Below are 19,992 nucleotides of genomic sequence, written 5' to 3'. Positions count from 1 at the left end.
GTCAGCCAAATATTTATCTAACAAAATTGCAGCAATTGATAGCAATATAATTGCTCATTTTTGTGAATGGAATTACACATGGTAATTTATCAGTACGTGGCTTATCTCAGTCGAACAGTCAGCATTCCTTATAAATTACATTAATACTGTACTTACCATTCAACTAATTTGGACAGTTTAAAGTGAATCCTACTCTAGAAAAAACCATTTGTTCAGTTTTCAAATCACGAGATTCTCGTATTACCGAGATTAAATTGGAGCAGATGAATAATGTCTTCGCCTTACTCTCGTGCCCTGATTTTGATTATCAATGCGTCTCTCTTCCTGTCTTCTTCCTTCTCATTTTCTTCTTCTTCTTCTCATTATTCTTCTTCTTCTTCTCCGTCTTCTCCTCCTCCTCCTCCTCCTCCTCCTCCTCTTCCTCCTCCTCCTTCTCTGTCTGCTTCTCCTCTTCTTGTCCCTCCTTCTCCTCCTCCTCCTTCTCCTCCTCCTCCTCCTCCTCATTCTCCTCCACTGTCTTCTTCTTCTTCTTCACCTTTTTCTTCTTCCACTTTTTGTCTCACCCACTCTTTGTTTCGCTCAATCATGTTCTTTAATTTTTGGCCCAGACATTTTGATTTGAAATCAACATTTTGAGTGAAAAATTATTATTTTTTCACCTGGCGATTCCTTGTCTCCTTTTCCTCTTATCTGTCTGATATTCTCTTTAAACACCGCTCCCTGATTGGCTTAGTTCTTTTTCTTTCCCATTCCCACTCATTCATTCTCTCTCTTTCATAACTTTTTTTTAACTTTTTATTCTTTCACTTACTTTTTCTTATTCTCTTCCTTCCATCAATCTATCTTTCTATCTGTCTCAATCCATTTCATTCTCGCATTCTTCTCAACATACCCTCTGTCATTCCCTCTCTCTCCCACTCACTTATTCTCTCTCTTTTTAAAACTACTCTCTCACTCAATTGTTTCTCATTCTCTTCCCTCTACCAGTCTGTTCTTCTATTTTTGTCTCCATTTCACTCTCCTTCTTCATATTCTCTCTCTCTCTCACTCTCTCTCTCTCTTTCTCTCACTCATTCACACATTCTCTCTATTTTATAACAACTACTCTCTCATTCAATAATATTGTTTCTCATTCTCTTCCCTCTATCAAACTCTCCTTCTATTTTTCTTTCCATTTCACTCTACTTTACATTCTCTCTCTCACTCTCTCTCTCTCTCTCCCTCCTACTCACTCTTTCTTCCACTTGCTCATTCTTTCTTTTTAAAACTTCTCCATCTCTCAGTTGTTTCTTATTCTCTTCCCTCTACCAGTCTGTCCTTCTATTTTTCTCTTTCCATTTCACTTTCTTCTTCTCTCTCCCTTTTGGTAGAGAGTTAGTGGGGAGGATATTTTTAATATTCTTTCCGAAGAATGGACATTGATATGTCCAAAGCTCCGCCAATTTATGTACATGCATAACAATATAATTATCTATAGTTATTATATTAAAAATTACTTTTTCATATCATATACAGTTCAATAATTATTTTCTTAGTCTATATTATTTAAATTCATCTATAATTTTGCTGTATTGTAAGCTATTGTATATAAGTGTGTAAGCCAGTATATATTGTAATCTACATAAATAAAGTACTCAATCAATCAATCCCTCTCATAATATTTCTCACCCTGTCATACACACTCTATTCCACACTCTTTATCCATTATCTTTCTTTCTCTCTGATCCTTTCTCCTCCACACCGACTCTCTTTAAAAAGAAACTCACTCTATCTCTTTATCTTTCTCTCTGACTCTCTCTCCCTTTCTCTCTGATCCTTTCTCCTCCACACCGACTCTCTTTAAAAAGAAACTCACTCTATTTCTTTATCTTTCTCTCTGACTCTCCCTCCCTCATCCGGCCTATGACCCGGGTATCCGCCTCAGCTAGTTTTGGCTTGCCGGCGCTCTGACGACGCACTGTAAATAACAAATCAGCTGATTGGTTGGCGACTCGACGACACCTAGCGGCCCGTCGCTCAACTAACACCATCTCGTCCTGCTTGCTGTGTGTTTGATTTGAAGCCTCAGTCGGTGTCGTGGCATCACATGTGCAGCTTGTGCCAGACTGCTTTCTGTTTCACCGTGTTCTGTTGTTTTTTAGGTTAGCAGCATCCTCCTCTGTTGTTTGTGTGTTTTTCAGTTTTCCGAATTCCAATTGACCGATTATCGTTGTAGTCGATTTGTGTGCATAGTGTTCGCAGTGTTTATGAATGACGTAGTAGACGTGTACCACTACTAAGTCATCTGTTACTACTACACACGCACGCTCACAATCGATTGAGTGTGTGGTAGTGAGTGAGTGAGTGTCAGTGTAGTGGTGATTGATAAAATTATTTGTTGTTGGCTACGTAACCAATGTGTGCCTTTTGTATGGGATATAGCGTTTGACGTCTTGCTGTATTGTTCAACGATTTAAGGTGAGTGTTGATTGTCAAGGCTAAATAATGTTGGATTTTGCGATGAAGCACTCTAGATTACGGTTCTACTAAGTAAAAGAATCTTATTTTATAATTGAGTACTAGATTGTTGTCAAAAGGCTGTTCCGAATTTGGCTCTGACATTTTTCAGGTAAATTTGTGCAAATTTCAGCCAAATCTGAGATCCTTTTTGTCTCAGTTTGGTTCACGATGGATTTCATGGTCCATGGATTTCATCAATTTTTTGTGAAAAATCCTATTTTATTTTTGATTACTAGATTGGTTTATCAAGACATCTCAATAAAAGTGTATTTTATTAAATTTTAGAAATCTATTTTATTTTTGATTACTAGATTGGTTTATCAAGACATCTCAATAAAAGTGTATTTTATTAAATTTTAGAAATCTATTTTATTTTTGATTACTAGATTGGTTTATCAAGACATCTCAATCGAAGTGTATTTCATTTAATTTTAGAATTCTATTTTATATTTGAGTACTAGATTGTTATCAAAAGGCTCTTAAATAAATCATCCTGCATAGTAGCTGGAAGTTCTGAATTTGGCTCTGACATTTTTCAGGTAAATTGCGCAAATTTCAGCCAAATCTGAGATACTTTTTTTCTCAGTTTGGTTCACGATGGTTAGTCCAAGGATTTCATCATTTTTTTGTGAAAAATCCTATTTTATTTTTGATTACTAGATTGTTTATTAAAACATCTCAATCAAAGTGTATTTTATTCAATTTTAGAATTTTATTTTATATTTGAGTACTAGATTGTTATCAAAAGGCTCTTTTGATAGACTTAAATAAATCATCCTGTATAGTAGGTGGAAGTTCCGAATTTGGCTCTGACATTTTTCAGGTAAATTGTGCAAATTTAAACCAAATCTGAGATACTTTTTGTCTCAGTTTGGTTCACGATGGTTAGTCCATGGATTTCATCATTTTTTTGTGAAAAATCCTATTTTATTTTTGATTACTAGATTGTTTATTAAGGCTTCTCAATCGGAGTGTATTTTAATACGGATAGGGCGTCCAACCAAGATTAGTTTGATCCTTATCAACAAACTCTGGTTTGGTTCAAGTCGTATGTGATTTGGTAAAGTATAATCATATATAGTGAGGTCCACGTTATAATGGCAGTAGATAAAGATGGGAGAATAGCGATGCCGATTCTCTGTATCAATTAATTATATTTCTACACTGTCAAAAACATAATTGGCATCGTTGTGGACCTATAAAAGGATAGTACCACCGGCTTTGTCGAATAATGATAGACAAGGATAGCAAAACCATTATAACGTGGACCTCACTATAGAAAAGATACATAGGAAGATGTCCCATGGTATTGGTCGTTTATGTTCCGAATTTTAAGGCGATATTTTGTTTACTCAAGCTGATAGTTTTAGTTTTTTTTATTAAACTCTATAACTTACTGTACTTATTGTTGTGTTAAGGAAACATATTTGGGTCATTACCTGTTATTTCCGATGTGATATTGTAAATAAATAAATAAATGATTACTGTCGACTACTGTCTATTATTACTGTTTTGGCCGGGTGAGAGTGTAAGAACGCTACAGTTTATGATACTACTAGCCTTACATAGCTTCCAGAAAAAAGACTATCGGATTTATTTGTTGATATCATGCTAATTTTAACTGTAACGGTAGATTCTTTTAAAAATAAAGATGACTGATATATGTATATTTATATTTGTAGCAGCATAGAGATCCCGGGTTCAAACCCTCTCAGTAACAAACGTTTTTTAACCAGGTCACTTCCGTGTTATTGGATGGGCACGTTAATTGTTGGTCCCGGCTGAAATATGACAGTCGTAAGGCCCATTGACGGTTTATATTCAGGCGAGGCGGGACCTTCCCGTAAGGGGCATCCCTCCAATAAAAGCCATACGAATTTACTTTATATTTGAATTTACATGTTTCGTATATGGTACCTTGTGAAGCAGCCTCTTTAAGGTTATTTATTCAATAAACTTCTTTTCTATTCTATTCTATTGAGGTAATAGTAAAATTTGGTACATAAACGCCCTATACCATGAGATATCTTCTTATGCTATCTTCTCGAAGAAGCCTTCTCTGATTGATTCTCCTGGAATTAATCATGATTAAAATTTAACTAGCATTTGTGCAACCGGGGCCTAGAGTCTATGCTGTCGTCATATGTAGCATGAGAACAATACGAGGTGTATCAATGTATCTCGTTACAGTTCGTTTATGCTGTCATATACTGTATTTGTATGGATACCTAATTTGTAATCACATCACAATAGATGAGTTACAAACAAAACTATAGATAGATTTTCCGATTGCATATTATTGAATCAATAATAACTGTGCTTTTGTGCAACCGGCCCTTAACCTATTTCAGACTATGTGTTACGTTATCTAAATTTGGGAGAGGAATAGCACAAGGTTACCTTATTTTTCTTCTCCCTATCATTTCAATAATGTACTTATTGTGTAAGTGAATAAATAATATGTATTTAGCAGAATAAATCAATTAATCATTTTAATGAAGCTAGCAGATGGGGGAACGCCCACAGTTGGAGAAGGAATGACCCAAATTGCAAAGCAATTAGGTAAATTTGTAGGGGGTCGAAAATAGGTAGTTTTGAGGCCAAGGGAATTTAGGGAATTGGAGAAGGGGTAGTTGTCATTGTGATTGAATAAAGGGTGGTCACACAGTCACACTACAGAGTGGGTCATGTGATTATTTTAATTCCAGAGCATTCATTGAATTGAACACATAATTAAACTGATTGGAAATATTTTATCATTTGTTCAAACTATTATACTAATATCGCTGATTGAAAAAAACCTTCACAAAGTGAATTAGTCATAAGTTAGTGATAACTGGTTGCTAGCCTATCTAGTAGCAGAAGCTATTGTGAGGTCCACGTTATAATAGCAGTGCTTGATTAGTAATTGTACTGCTATCCTTGTCTATCATTCAACAAAGCGGATAGCACTATCTCTTTATCGCTTTGCTCTGTTGCCAGATCGTCTTTTAACAATGTAGAATCTATCTATATAAATTTTTTATGTGTGCACCGAATTTGTTGATTTTTTTTAGTTGTGTTCGTTATATTCAGGACCAGGTTTATGGCCTATCAAATTCATAATCCTACTTCAGGTCTTTTTCCTACGGTTTTTCAAAGTTTACATGTAATCCTTACGGGAGAAGATTTTGTGAGCTGGCCACATACAGAAATAAAAATCAGCTGTTATAATCACTGCGTCATACAACAACCGTCGGTAGATAGTAGACAAGAGTGTGTGCTGCTCCATAACCGCCCATGTATTTTATTTTAAACGCCCCGACTAAAAACAAAATGACTGTTCTGTGTGTAACCATCCAGCAATGCGGCCTCAGGTTGAAGACTTACATGCTCTAAAGACATTGCTTTGTGTCGAATAATTGTGCTGTCTTCCGTGTTCAGAATTAATTGATTTTTAGTAAATTATTTATTTTGTAGTTGGAAAAATATCTATATAAATAAAATGCCGCATCGCGCCTTCTCAGGTGTGCAACCAGCTAAAGTTTGTGATGAGATGCATTAACTATTTGGCGATACGAAGTTCGCCGGGCCAGCTAGTTATTAATAAATTAACAAAATATTCCACCCTAATTATGAAAATTCATTAAGAAATTATTGAAAAATATGATTCATTGCTTAGTAAAATTTAATTTATTATTTCAAACGAGAATGAACAGTTAATATTACATCAAAAAACTTTGTATCAGCTTACCGTCTATAGAAGGCATTGACAAGACAGCGGATTTTCTCCTATCTTTCTCCACTGCCACTAGTAGTTCTGTGAACAGTAGACCTCACGCAGTATTCTCATGCACAAGTACCTGATTGAAACTATAGACCTTATGGAAATACAGGAATAGACTAGCTTCTCCACACATCTGTGTAATCACATTGTCAGCTGATTTATGATGAATAATTCCATAGTCTGATTTTACACTAATATTGGCGTATGAAGGAGGCTCCTTTTTCCTTTTATATTATCCTTGAAATGCAAAATTTCCAAAAAACCTTGTATAAACGTCGACGCACAATTAAAAAAGGAACATACCTGTCAAATTTCATGAAAATCTATTACCGCGTTTCGCCGTAAATGCGCAACATATAAACATTTAAACATTAAGAGAAATGCTAAACCGTTGACTTGAATCTTAGACCTCACTTCGCTCGGTCAATAACGTGGACCTCACTATAGTGTAGAATAATCCTTCATTTTTGAAAGTAAATAATAATTACTTTTTAGTATATGTGGCCCATTTGATTAACCTAATTGGAAAACGATAGTGTGGGTTCCAAAGTGCTCTTAGGTTACGATAACAATATTATCATTGACTGTTGAAGTATTTAGGCCTGTTATCAGTGACCTTCTTTGTTGTGGGATCACAAATATTGTGGTTTTGTTTCAGTTATACTTTTCTCACAGACTCTCTCTTTCTATTCTTATTCCACCCCTTTTTATCTCTCCTTTTCTTATAATTATCAATTTCCTCATCCCCTCACTTTATTCGTTATCTGGTCCTCATCTACGCATTTAATTTATAGTCGAGTTTCTCTGTCGTTCTACCAATCATCTTGATCTTATGACCTTAGACAATAAATAGAGCGCTGTCTCTCTCCATTTCTATATCTCCCTCTCTCTCGCTCACTCTCTCACTCTCTCTCTCTCTTTTTTTCTCTTAAATATTCATATTAATTGAAACTTTTACAATATTTCCATTCATAAATAAATCCTTAGTTTGATCAATGAAATTAACGTTTTGGTAGAGAGTTAGTGGGAAGGATATTTTTAATATTCTTTCCGAAGAATGGACATTGATATGTCTAAAGCTCCGCCAATTTATGTGGATGCATAACAATATTATCTATTTTATCTATAGTTATTACAAATTGTTTTTTTTCATATTATATACAGCTCAATAATTATTTTCTTAGTCTATATTATGTAAATTCATCTATAATTTTGCTGTATTGTAAGCTATTGTATATAAGTGTATAAGCCAGTTTATATTGTAATCTACATAAATAAAGTACTCAATCAATCAATCAATCAATCTCTTTTGGTAGAGAGTCAGTGGGAAGAATACTTCGAATATTCTTTCCATAGAATGGACATTGATATGTCTAAAGCTCCGCCAATTTATGTAGATGCATAACAATATTATCTATTTTATCTATTTCTATCTATTTTTATCTATAGTTATTACAAATTGTTTTTTTTTCATATTATATACAGCTCAATAATTATTTTTCTTAATTTATATTTTGTAAATTCATCCATAATTTTACTGTATTGTAAGCTATTGTATATAAGTGTATAAGCCAGTATATATTGTAATCTACATAAATAAAGTACTCAATCAATCAATCTCTCACTCTCTCTCTCTCTCTCTCTCTCTCTCTCACTCTTTATTTTGTAATAGGACCACCTTCATAGTTTATTCCTTACCTTTTCCAACTACCCTCTATTGTATTGTATTATGAAGTTTAACATTTCATGGTATACTTTCATGATAAGTTTCATTCCACATGGATGCAAATAACATCTTTTCTTTCCTCCAGTATTGCTAATGTGATCTAGTATAATGTAGATGGCTTAATATATACTATATTATTTTCTTTGATACTGTATTTGTAATTGATTATACTGATGCAGAACGGTTAAATAATTATTTATCTCTTAAGTTTGATTTAATTTTATTGTAAATTTTTGTAAATGTTACCATAGGCAACAGCCTTGTAACAATTATCAATAAATATCTATCTATCTATCTTTTGAGGGTTGAGTGTAAGATAGGGCCGGCTGCGCCCTAACTCCGCCCTCCTAGGTAAAAATGAAGGCAGCTATTCTATTCTATCCTATTCTCGCTACCTCTCTCTCTATCGCTCTCTATATCTCCCTTGTTCACTCTCACTCACTCTCTCCTTCGTTCTCTCTCTTAAACTCTTTCTCCTTCTCTCTCTCTCCCGCTTGCTCTCTCACTCTGTAAACCTTGGCGTCAGTGATAAACAATTCAGATAGTTGTCATGGCAACGCCGAATCTGTAGCCTGGCTAGGCTGGTCCGATTCACATGTATTCCGCTTGGGAATTCCACTTTGGTTGCTGTGGAGAAGGCTGGTTCACAAGCGTTATTATTAGCCAATTCAATGACAATGATAAGTGAGTTGCGTTTGATGAAGTGAATTCACAATGGGCCATATGAATAAAGTTGAGCATTTGCTTATACTTCTAAAATATGGAGCATTTGCTTCATTTTCTATGAATAAAGTTGAGCATTTGCTTATACTTCTAAAATATGGAGCATTTGCTTTATTTTCTATGAATAAACGTGAGCAAATCCTTTTGCTCATGCTCATCGAAAAAATAGTTTGAGCATTTGCTCATAAGTAAAAGCTTATGCTCAAAATTGTATGAATAAACTAGAGCATTTGCTCAACTTTTGAAGAAAATACTTCAAACAACGTGAGTCTAGTCTAGAGCAGCTTATCACCTTTTGCTCATAGTGAAATGGCTCAACTAATTCGTATGAGGAAGAGGAAACTATACCAGATACGATCACAACCAATAGTCTATGAAAGGCTATAAAAGCGAATCAGCTGATGAAAAATCTTTAAAATACGTGAGCATTTGCTCCAGAGTTCAGGAGCATAAGGTAAGAATTTAAGGTAAAGCTTATTCATATAAAAATGAGCAAATGCTTTTGCTTCTACCTTTTGCTCCATGGAGCAAAACCTTATGCTCCATGCTCTTGCTCATGAGCATTTGCTCTGGTTTTATTCATATGGGCCAATGAGCTGACACCAACGTTTGTTAAACAGTCTTCTGGGTGATTCACAGCATTTAATTAGGATTTTCGTTTAATAATAATTAATTGACCGAACGAAGTGAGGTCTGAGATTCAAGTCGACGGTTTGGCATTTCTCTTAATGTTTTAAATGTTTATATGTTGCGCATTTACGGCGAAACGCGGTAATAGATTTTCATGAAATTTTACAGGTATGTTCCTTTTTAAATTGCGCGTCGACGTATATACAAGGTTTTTGGAAATTTTGCATCTCAAGGATAATATAAAAGGAAAAAGGAGCTTCCTTCATACGCCAATATTAGAGTAAAAATCAGACTATAGAATTATTCATCATAAAATTAGCTGACAAGTGATTACACAGATGTGTGGAGAAGCCAGTCTATTGCTGTATTTTCGTAAGGTCTATAGTTTCAATCAGGTGGATGAGAATACTGTGTGAGGTCTACTGTTCATAGAACTACTAGTCATAAGTTGTGAATATCGGTACACCGAGCTTCGCTCGTTATTTTTATTTATTGACAAACAGAACACAATTCTCTAAAATGATCGTGTTCATATTTCACATCTGGCAATACGTCATCTTATGAATTTCGGGGATGCGATATTTTGATTTTCCACATACTCACTTTTTTACTATCCACAGCTGCCTCAGCCAAGGATGAATTATCCTTTTAATGTCGTTCAGCGAGTTTTCTCGTTATTAGTTATTAGCCAATTCAATGACAATGATTAGTGAGTTTGATGAAGTGAATTCACAATGAGTTGATAACAAACATTTGTTGAACAGTCTTTGGGGTGAGTCATAGCATTTAATTAGGATTTTAGTTTAATAATAGTTAATTGTTAAACAAGTCAAACAAGTGATAATAACATTGTATACACTGTGACATCAGAGATTAGATTGCTATAGTATTACTCTATATAATAGAATAATATAATGTAGAAGAAGAAGTTGAAGGAGGTGGAGAAGGAGTAGGAAGAAGAAGAGAAGAAGAAGAAGAAGAAGAAGAAGAAGAAGAAGCAGAAGAAGAAGAAGCAGAAGAAGAAGAAGCAGAAACAGAAGATGAAGAAGAAAAAGTTGAAGGAGGAGAAGAAGAAGGAGGAGAAGGAAAAGAAGAAGGAGAAGAAGAAGATTACTCGATAGTATATTCTTTATTCTATGATGACATTAACAAACCATACTTACCATCGTAATGTAACAAGTAATAATAATAATAGTCTACCGATTTCTTGAGAGAATTTTTAAAAAGAAGATACTGAACAAAACTTCCAAATTGCTCAAAAAGTAGAGTTACTCACCACATTATACTTTAAAGTAGAGATAAACTACACTCTAAAATATTATCAAGCCCTCCCAAAATATGTTTTTCCTACAGTTACGTTGAAAAGTGGCCATTGCTGCACTGATTACAGAACGCAAAGAATCACTTTTCCGCTCTAGTGCGGGAAAAATTTTTCTGCACTCCAGATTTGCAACATGGCAACGCAAAATACTTAGTAGGTTATATGGAGCAACAGTGCAGCAAAATCAAAATGAAGTTGGTAACAGTGACTGCTGTGGCTGCTATAGTGAGCAGAGGTGCAACCAAGCACAACGCGCTAATTATTACATTATATATTATAACCAAGGACAACGAGGACTTTAGGATTTTAGGATTAAGGTTTTTATCAATAATAAAATTACACAGAAAAACATTTGATGGTTTTCTGGCAATTTTACCCATAATTACCCACTTTTCTTATTCAATGGTAACTGTAGGAAAAACTTAATGTGAAATACGTGCGTAAAGTTCCTCTGCTGCACTCAACAAACCATTCCGCCCTCGCCTACGGCTCGGGCGTAAACGTTTCTTTCGGTGCAGCAAACTGTCACTTTGCGCACTAGTTGCACAAATAACTATTCTAGTTTTGTTTAATTCCTGTTTTTCCCGAGCTTGAATAGTATGGATAAGTGCCGGTAGCACGACAGCTTGTTAGAATTTAACCGTGATTAATTCCAAGAGAAACCAATCAGAGAAGCCTTTTTTCTAAATTGCTTTCTCTGATTGGTTCTCGTGGATTTTATCATTAAAAAAACAATATCGTGTGACCTGGCTGGCTCAGGTCTGGTGTCAGAGTTTTCAGGTCGCAACTGATCAATTTCAGGGCCTCTGACATGACCTAACGACTGCTTTTTAGGCAGTCGGGACCGACGACTTAACGTATCCGTCCGAAGCACGATTGATCATGATTTTAATTTAACAGGCTTTTGTGCAATCGGTTCTTAGACTTTCATTGCTCATTCAGGAAATACAGTAAATTGAATAGAAATCGGAGCTTACAAGAAAACTTCCTTATTGAAATTACATTGAAGTTCAAAGGCTAATGATGGATGATAGATCTACTGATTCAATAATTGGATGATTCACAATCATTTATCATTTTGCGTTATGTTTTTAACAAATAAACGCAGTTTCTTATTCATCATCCGTCGCTAATATCCATAATATTTGAGTACAAAGGTAAGGCATAACATGAATCACCAATCCATTCTTGTAACTAAACGAGCCTTTGTAGGCCTAGTTGTTTCACCAAATGACCATACAACAATAAAATGTAACATAGTTGTGTGACTCGAAATTTAATCGTGATTTTATGCTGTCCTATTTCATGACCAATGCAATTGAGCTCGTGAAGGTGGTCTTTCACGTTACTCTATTGCAACGATTCTCAAGAAAGATCTCAGTTTTAATATACAATATTACAGAAGCAACTATTTGGCTCAGTTGCACGAAAGCCTTTTAAATTTTAATCGTGATTAAAAGCCATGAGAACTAATCGGAGAAGACTTCTTTTCAAAAAAGCCTTTGGTTCGCGTAACATCTAATCTATACTACAGGGTGTCTGATAAATCACTCCCTATTTTTATACTGCTATAATTTCTTTATTTATGAACCAATTTGGTTAGAACTACATTTGATAGATAGAGCACTCCTTGAGGTTTTGTTTAATACTAATTTTCTCGTGAAAGTGGTCTTTCGCGTTACTCTATTGCAACGATTCTCAAGAAAGATCTCAGTTTTAAACCATGGAAGCCACGAGATCCTTGATGCAGTGATTTCTTAGGGCTCCTCATGAACATTTCACGAACTCTGTCAACATTTCCTGCTATCCTTGAAGTTGAAGGTCTTCCTGATCCTCTTGCATCCGCGACACTCCCTGCTGTTAGTAATTTGGAATGGTAATATTACTTTCCTTGCCCTATTACCATAGGTAAGGAAAGTATTGCTTTCCAAAAAAATTAAGGTACCCTAATTTCAAGTTTTCTATACGTTTCAAGGCCCCCTGAGTCCAAAAACATGATTTTTGGGTGTTGGTCTGTGTGTGTGTATGTGTGTGTGTGTGTGTGTGTGTGTGGTGTGTGTGTGTGTTGTGTGTGTGTGTGTGTGTGTGTGTGTGTGTGTGTGTGTGGTGTGTGTGTGTGTGTGTGTGTGTGTGTGTTGTGTGTGTGTGTGTGTGTGTGTGTGTGTGGTGTGTGTGTGTGTGTGGTGTGTGTGTTGTGTGTGTGTGGTGTGTGTGTGTGTGTGTGTGTGTGTATGTATGTGTGTATGTCTGTGAAGTGTGAACACGATAACTCCATTCCTAATTAACCGATTGACTTGAAATTTTAAACTTAAGGTCCTTATACCATGAGGATCTGACAATACGAAATTCAATAAAATTGGATTCAAAATGGCGGAAAAAATGGCGGATAATTACTAAAAAACCATGTTTTTCACGGTTTTCTCGAAAACGGCTCTAACGATTATCTTCAAATTTTCACCATGGATAGCTATTTATAAGCCCTATCAACTGAAATGAGTCTCATTTCTGGGAAAATTTCAGGAGCTCCGTAATATTCTTGAGAAAAATGGCGGATAATGACTAAAAAGCCATGTTATTCTTGGTTTTCTCGAAAACGGCTATAACGATTTTCTTCAAATTTATACCATGGATAGCTATTTATAAGCCCTATCAACTGACACGAGTCTCATTTCTGGGGAATTGCCAGAACCATGTTTTCCACGATTTTCTCAAAAATAACTTGACAGATTTTTTCAAATTCATACCCTGTATAGTTATTTATCAGCTCTATCAACTGACATGAGTCTCCTTTCTGGGAAACTATTGGGGGGTCCACCCCATCCTTGAGAAATAAACTTAGTAACCTCCTTCTCGTGCATGAGGTAGGTAGGTAGCGCAGTTCATAAAAAGAACACAAAGTCGAGTTATTTCATCTGTAGAACAGCTGTTTCGACGACTTTAAAAAAATGACGACTAAAAAAATCATCGAATTTCACTGTTTACACAAAGGAAAAAGTACTCTGAAAACAATTATATATAAACATATTATACAGAAGTCTGATCGTAGTTTCAAATATGAGCAAGGAAAGTTGTGTGAGTGTACCACACCAGATTTTTTTAAACAGTTTTTGCATTTAGTGTTGCATGGATTCCTTGTTCAGCCCTCCACAACCTTTGCACTCGCACCACAGATCCCCACACCTCATAAGGAGCTGCTATTTTGACTCGAGAGAGGGGGCATTTCCAAACTGAAACAAATGAAAATTGGTGTTAAACAAAACCTCAAAAGGAATGCTAGTGCTCTATCCAACAAATGCAGTTCTAACCAAATTGGTTCATAAATAAATTATAGCAGTATAAAAATAGGGAGTGACTTATCAGAAATCCTGTCTGTCTGTAGTTTCTATATGGCAGCAGCCCTCCACTCTCTTCTATTCTCTATACTATTTTCTAATCCTGTAGTATACAATTATCCTAGTATACAAATTGATAATAATTCTAGTATCCGTGGATCAACCGTTCACATTCATAAAATTCTTGTCAATTGATGGCATAACAGAGCACTCGGTCTGCGCATGCTCACTAGAGGTCACTTTGTTATTGGTCAAGGACGCTTGTAGCCATCAGCTGCAGCATCATCATCATCATCATCGTCATCAATGCAGGTGATACCGTTAGCATAGCATTCCTCTCGTGAAAAGGTGCCAATAGCGAAACACATCTATCTACGTAGAATGCGAAATCTTCAATTTTCTTCTTTTCCTCCTCCTCCTCCTCCTCCTCCTCCTCCTCCTCATCCTACTCCTCCTCCTACTCCTCCAACATCTCTTTTCCCCCTCGATATCTCATCCTGTTGTGTTGGTTATCCTCTTCTTCCTGTCATTGTCTTTCTTCTCTGTATCTAGTCTCAAGAGATTTTTCTCCTTCTGAACGTCAAGTTCTTCTTCTTCTTCTTCTTCTTCTCTTCTTCTCCTCCTCTTCTTCTTCTTCTTCTCTTCTTCTTCTTCTTCTTCTTCTTCTTCTTCTTCTTCCTCCTTCTTTTTAGGTTCTTAGTTTTGTTTTTATTATTCTTCTTCCTCATCGTGATCCAGTTGTTTGTATTCGTTCTCTGATTACGGTGCTCGTCATATTTCATTTCTCCTCTTGATTCATTTACATCCTGTTTTTGGAGAAGAAGAAGAAGAAGAAGGAGGAGGAGAAGGAGAAGTAGTAGTAGTAGAAGAAGAAGAAGAAGAAGAAGAAGAAGAAGATGATGATGATGATGATGATTTGGCAGATTGAATAAAACGACTTGATATCGTCACAACAGCACATACCCACTTGAATAAGTGGGTTCGAAAAATTATATAGAAGACAGCAATTTCAAAGAAAGAGTTGAATTAGAGAAAAAAATAAATCTGAATGAGAAGAAGGAAAATAAACTGGAGGATAAGGATGAAGGATGGAAATAATTAGTAGGGAAAATAGAGAGACATGATCTAGTGGAACAAAAATTTTCTGAAAATATCAATTTTTGAGAAAGTTATTCAATTTACCAAAAGTAACTTTTAGTTGAGTTATTTTTGGTAATTGTAATAACTTTCTCAAAAATTGATATTTACACGAAATTTTTGATTTACCCGATCAAAAATACCATGAAATATTAATCCTTCAAATCTCATGGATTTATCTATTACTGAATTTGAAATGTTTTGTCCCGAAAATTCAAACTTTGGACGCTCATATCTCTAAAAGTAATGATCGGAAAAAAATGTTTTCCTGAGAAAACTTTTACATTTTGATAGCTTGATGATATACAAATCAAAAAACTTTGATAAATATCACCAGTAGGAAGTTTATTTTTAGCCTTTGCACAGCCTTGATTTATTTATTTATTTCATTGGCAATTACAGATCATAATAATTATAATATGATTGGGAGAAGACAACAGGCATAGCCCAAAACCGTCTTCTCCCAAATTTTTACAAATAAAAGTTTCAAAAAAAGTATAAGGTTAAGATTTCACTTTCACTTCAAAAAGTCCAATTGCCACTTAAAAACTAATGACTAAACTAAAAATTTTGAATTTTGATATTTGAAAACTGATTAAAAACAAAACTATTTCACTCAAATCTCTATAAATTGGAAATTTTTGAGTAATTTTGCAAAATGTTGAGCCAGAAAAGGAACACAACTTCACTATTAGCACAGCTGTTAATGAAGTAATATTGTCAAAAAGTGATAGATGTTATTAATAATTCTCAAATGACAAGTCACTAACTTTACATTAGTTTAAATAGAATCAATTTTGCCGGGTCACCCGGTATACATTTGTCATAAGTGCAATGCTCTATACACAGAATAACTATAGCTAGCACATTAGTACAATTTTCTGAGAGAATGAGTGATGAATAGTTATTTGTGCAACTAGTGCGCAAAGTGTCAGTTTGCTGCACCGAAAGAAACGTTTACGCCCGAGCCGTAGGCGAGGGCGGAATGGTTTCTTGAGTGCAGCAGAGGAACTTTGCGCACGTATTTCACATTAAGTTTTTCCTACAGTTACCATTGAATATGAAAAGTGGGTAATTATGGGTAAAATTGCCTGAAATCCATCAAATGTTTTTCTGTGTAATTTTATTATTGATAAAAACCTTAATCCTAAAATCCTAAAGTCCTCGTTGTCCTTGGTTATAATATATAATGAATAATAATTAGCGCGTTGTGCTTCGTTGCACCTCTGCTCACTATAGCAGCCACAGCAGTCACTGTTACCAACTTCATTTTGATTTTGCTGCACTGTTGCTCCATATAACCTACTAAGTATTTTGCGTTGCCATGTTGCAAATCTGGAGTGCAGAAAAATTTTTCCCGCACTAGAGCGGAAAAGTGATTCTTTGCGTTCTGTAATCAGTGCAGCAATGGCCACTTTTCAACGTAACTGTAGGAAAAGAACATTTGGAAGAGGAGAAGAAACGAGAAAAAAGGGACAATATGGTAAAGGGGTAACTTAAGAATGGTCTGGAACCACTATTGTGAAAGAAGAGAGCCAGGTGGAAGTGAGAAGGAGTGAGGGGGAGGAAGAAGAGAATAGAATCTAAAGAAAAATACATCAGGCTACATCCAGGTCCAGGTGGCTTGTACAAGGATCAAGGTAGGGGAAAATAGAAAATAGGGGAAGAATATCACGGCATATTACTCCATTCATGTGGAATGGAGTGACAGGAGGGGAATGGTGGAGAGGCAAGGGAGGAAAAAGAATGAGACAGAATAATTCATATAATAGTGGAAGAGTGGGACAAGAAACTGGATGAAAAAGAGGGAGAATGAGGGAGATAGGCTGAATGAACAGAAGTAGTAGAAAAAGTTGTAGAATCAGGAGTATAATAGTATAGAACTAAGTTCATATCTTCTCCCACTGACCTTCAGTTCTTCTTTGTTCTTCTCCAATCATCTTCTCTCTCTTCTGTCTTCTACATCATCAGTCTTCTACTCACACCAATTCATATTCTACTTCTCTGTCCCAAAAATTAAAAACTTTAGGCGCTCATATCTCAGAAAGTAATGAGCGGAAAAAAATGTTTCCCTGTGAAAACCTTTTTATTTTGATAGCTTGATGATATTAGAATCGAAAAACTTTGAAAAATATCACCAGTAGAAATTTTACTTTTAGCCTTTGCACAGCCCTAAGATGGCTTCCTCCTGCATGAATACACTCTTTGTGTTGATATTCCTGAACGATTGCTTCGACATTTTAACTGGGATATTGTTAATTTCATTCTGAATATTCTGTTATAATTCAACCGCAGTTATGGAATACGTTTGAATTTGTTACAAGAGGTAATTGAGTGTAATATTTCTAATTAATTTATTAATTCAAGCCATCTAAATTCAAAATTTATAGTTTTCATTTTTGTTTTGGACTGAAATTTTATCAAAATTGTACTTGTGATATTCTAACCTTATTTTGGACTTTTCACCTATAAATTTGGAAGAAAAATTGCACAAGGACTACCTTATTATTTTATCTTTCAATGTTATTACATTAGTGTCATTTGAATTGTAAATAAATAAACAAATAAAATAATAAATAAAAAAAAATCAAGATAGCTCCACAAACAGAAAATCGCAGGTGGACAGATTCATGGGACCAGGAAACGCAACCTAATCGTGAGATTACACGGTTACTAAACAATACCCATAGTTGCTATTAACTGCCATGCAGTGTGGATTTCGCTCGCAATTTGATCAATAATTTTGAATTGATTAAAAATGAAAAACAAATTTAAAATGAAATTCGCAATATCCCAGATGAGATATTGCAGCGATCAATAAGGAATCGTCAACACAGATTTGAACAATCTATTCGTTCAGGAGGAAGCCATTCAAATGAAGTAGCTATCAAAAAGTTATAGATGTTATTAACTAGTAGTTCTATGAACAGTAGACCTCACGCAGTATTCTCATCCACAAGTACCTGATTGAGACTATAGACCTTATGGAAATACAGCAATAGACTGGCTTCTCCACACATCTGTGTAATCACTTGTCAGCTGATTTATGATGAATAATTCTATAGTCTGATTTTTACGGTAATATTGGCTTATGAAGGAGGCTCCTTTTTCCTTTATATTATCGTTGAAATGCAAAATTTCCAAAAACCTTGTATATACGTCGACGCGCAATTAAAAAAGGAACATACCTGTCGAATTTAATGAAAATCTATTACCGCGTTTCACCGTAAATGCGCAACATTTAAACATTAAGAGAAATGCCAAACCGTCAACTTGAATCTTAGACCTCATTTCGCTCGGTCAATAATTCTTGAATGGCAAGCCTTGAACTTCACTTTAGTTTGAATAAAATCATTCTTGTCCTTTCCACTAATATTTTATGGTGATTTAAAAAGTTCCCGATATTCTGGGTCACTCTGTATTCTCTTTCCAATGTGCTAGTTAGAAACCTACATGAGGCAGCAGAAAATTTGAAAAAATTAGGTATGAATAAATAATAAGAGCTGTATTTATAATCTACACCATCGACCCCTAAGAAAGAATAGTCTTTCCTAAACATGGCCTAAATTCGTCACAATATGAGACGAATAATTTGGAAGTTGGGTATGAATATCGAATAAAGAGTTTATTGACGCCAGATACGTGTTTCTGGTTCTGAAGAGCATGAAATTGCCGAGATTGAATAAGATATCATGAAGTTTTGGAGAATAAACGTCAATATCTCAGAAACGAAATAGAATTTTACAATTCTGATGTCAAATTCGTGTTTAGCGCATCAAAATGCATTAGATTGCAAAGTGTGAATGAAATATTTTGGAGTTCAAACGAAAAATCGTCAATATCTGAAGAACGGTCAAGAACTTTGCAATTCTGACATCAAATTCAGAATTGACATCAAATAAAGAGTTGTATTTATAATAGACTCCTAAGAAAGAATTTTCTTTCCTAAACATGTCCCAAATTCGTCGCAATATTTGCTGATCAAATACAATGTTTGCTTTGATTTATCCAAGTAGAAGTTCAACTTTTACCTGATGTGCCACTTTTGAACGGGCACGTGCCTTCAATAAATACTTGAATGATGCCACAAGAGTTGATTTACAACAAAAAGCGTTTGCTACATTCAAATTGATGTGAAAAAAAACTTTAAATTTAGTATGGATTGTACGCGTGTATGTCTTTACTAGTCCAGTTAATCAACTCTTATAAACGTTTAAACACTTTTCCTGTAACGCAACAAGTCACGGACCTAAATCTCCTTTCTTCCTTCAAATGGATGATATAAAAATATATTCTACTTCAAGAGTTCTCTAATTACTACTTGTTTGAACAGGATTACAGGATTCGTAATCCGGTTTTGTAGTTACACACTTTTCTAATAGTGGGCTAAACTGAAATACTACTGGAATATCAAAGATGATATTCTTTAAACAATTCTGTAGTTGAAGTAGGAATTAGAAGTTGCAAGCGTACACTATTTTGGCAATGCTGTTATTTTTTCGGGTGGAGGGCCAAGTCTCAACTTATGTTATTAACCGAACGAAGTTAGGTCTAAGATTCAAGTCGACGTTTTAGCAAGGTAAACAATACCTCTTTCCCTGCATGGCTTCCCTGTCAATGTTCACACATATGTAGGCTAGGCTCTATACTCTCACATTTAAGTAGACTTTAGTGAAGTCCACGTTATAATGGCAGAGGGGAAAGATAGGAGAACAATGTTGCCGAACCTCTGTCTTGTCAATGCCTTCTATAGACGTTAGCTGATACAGGTTTATTGATAAAACAATAGTTATTTGTATATCTAGAGTGAAAAGTACGACTTTTTCTCCCTGTGGGAAAAAGTTTGAAGCCCGAGGCG

The 19,992-nt window shown here is 35.1% G+C and overlaps 1 protein-coding gene across 1 annotated transcript in view; it reads left to right on the top strand.

Annotated features, from left to right (window-relative positions):
• Nucleotides 1-2,057: 2,057 nt before the first annotated feature.
• The window catches only part of LOC111055247 (forkhead box protein N3), a gene marked incomplete in the record, with an annotated part of 201,843 nt that continues 183,908 nt past the window's right edge, over nucleotides 2,058-19,992 (top strand). The window contains 1 exon segment of the mRNA XM_039438425.1: nucleotides 2,058-2,457.

Source organism: Nilaparvata lugens, chromosome 11 (assembly GCF_014356525.2).
Source record: "Nilaparvata lugens isolate BPH chromosome 11, ASM1435652v1, whole genome shotgun sequence".
NCBI lineage: Eukaryota > Metazoa > Arthropoda > Insecta > Hemiptera > Delphacidae > Nilaparvata > Nilaparvata lugens.
Note: the sequence above shows the minus strand (reverse complement) of the source record. Positions and strands in the feature narration are given on the sequence as shown.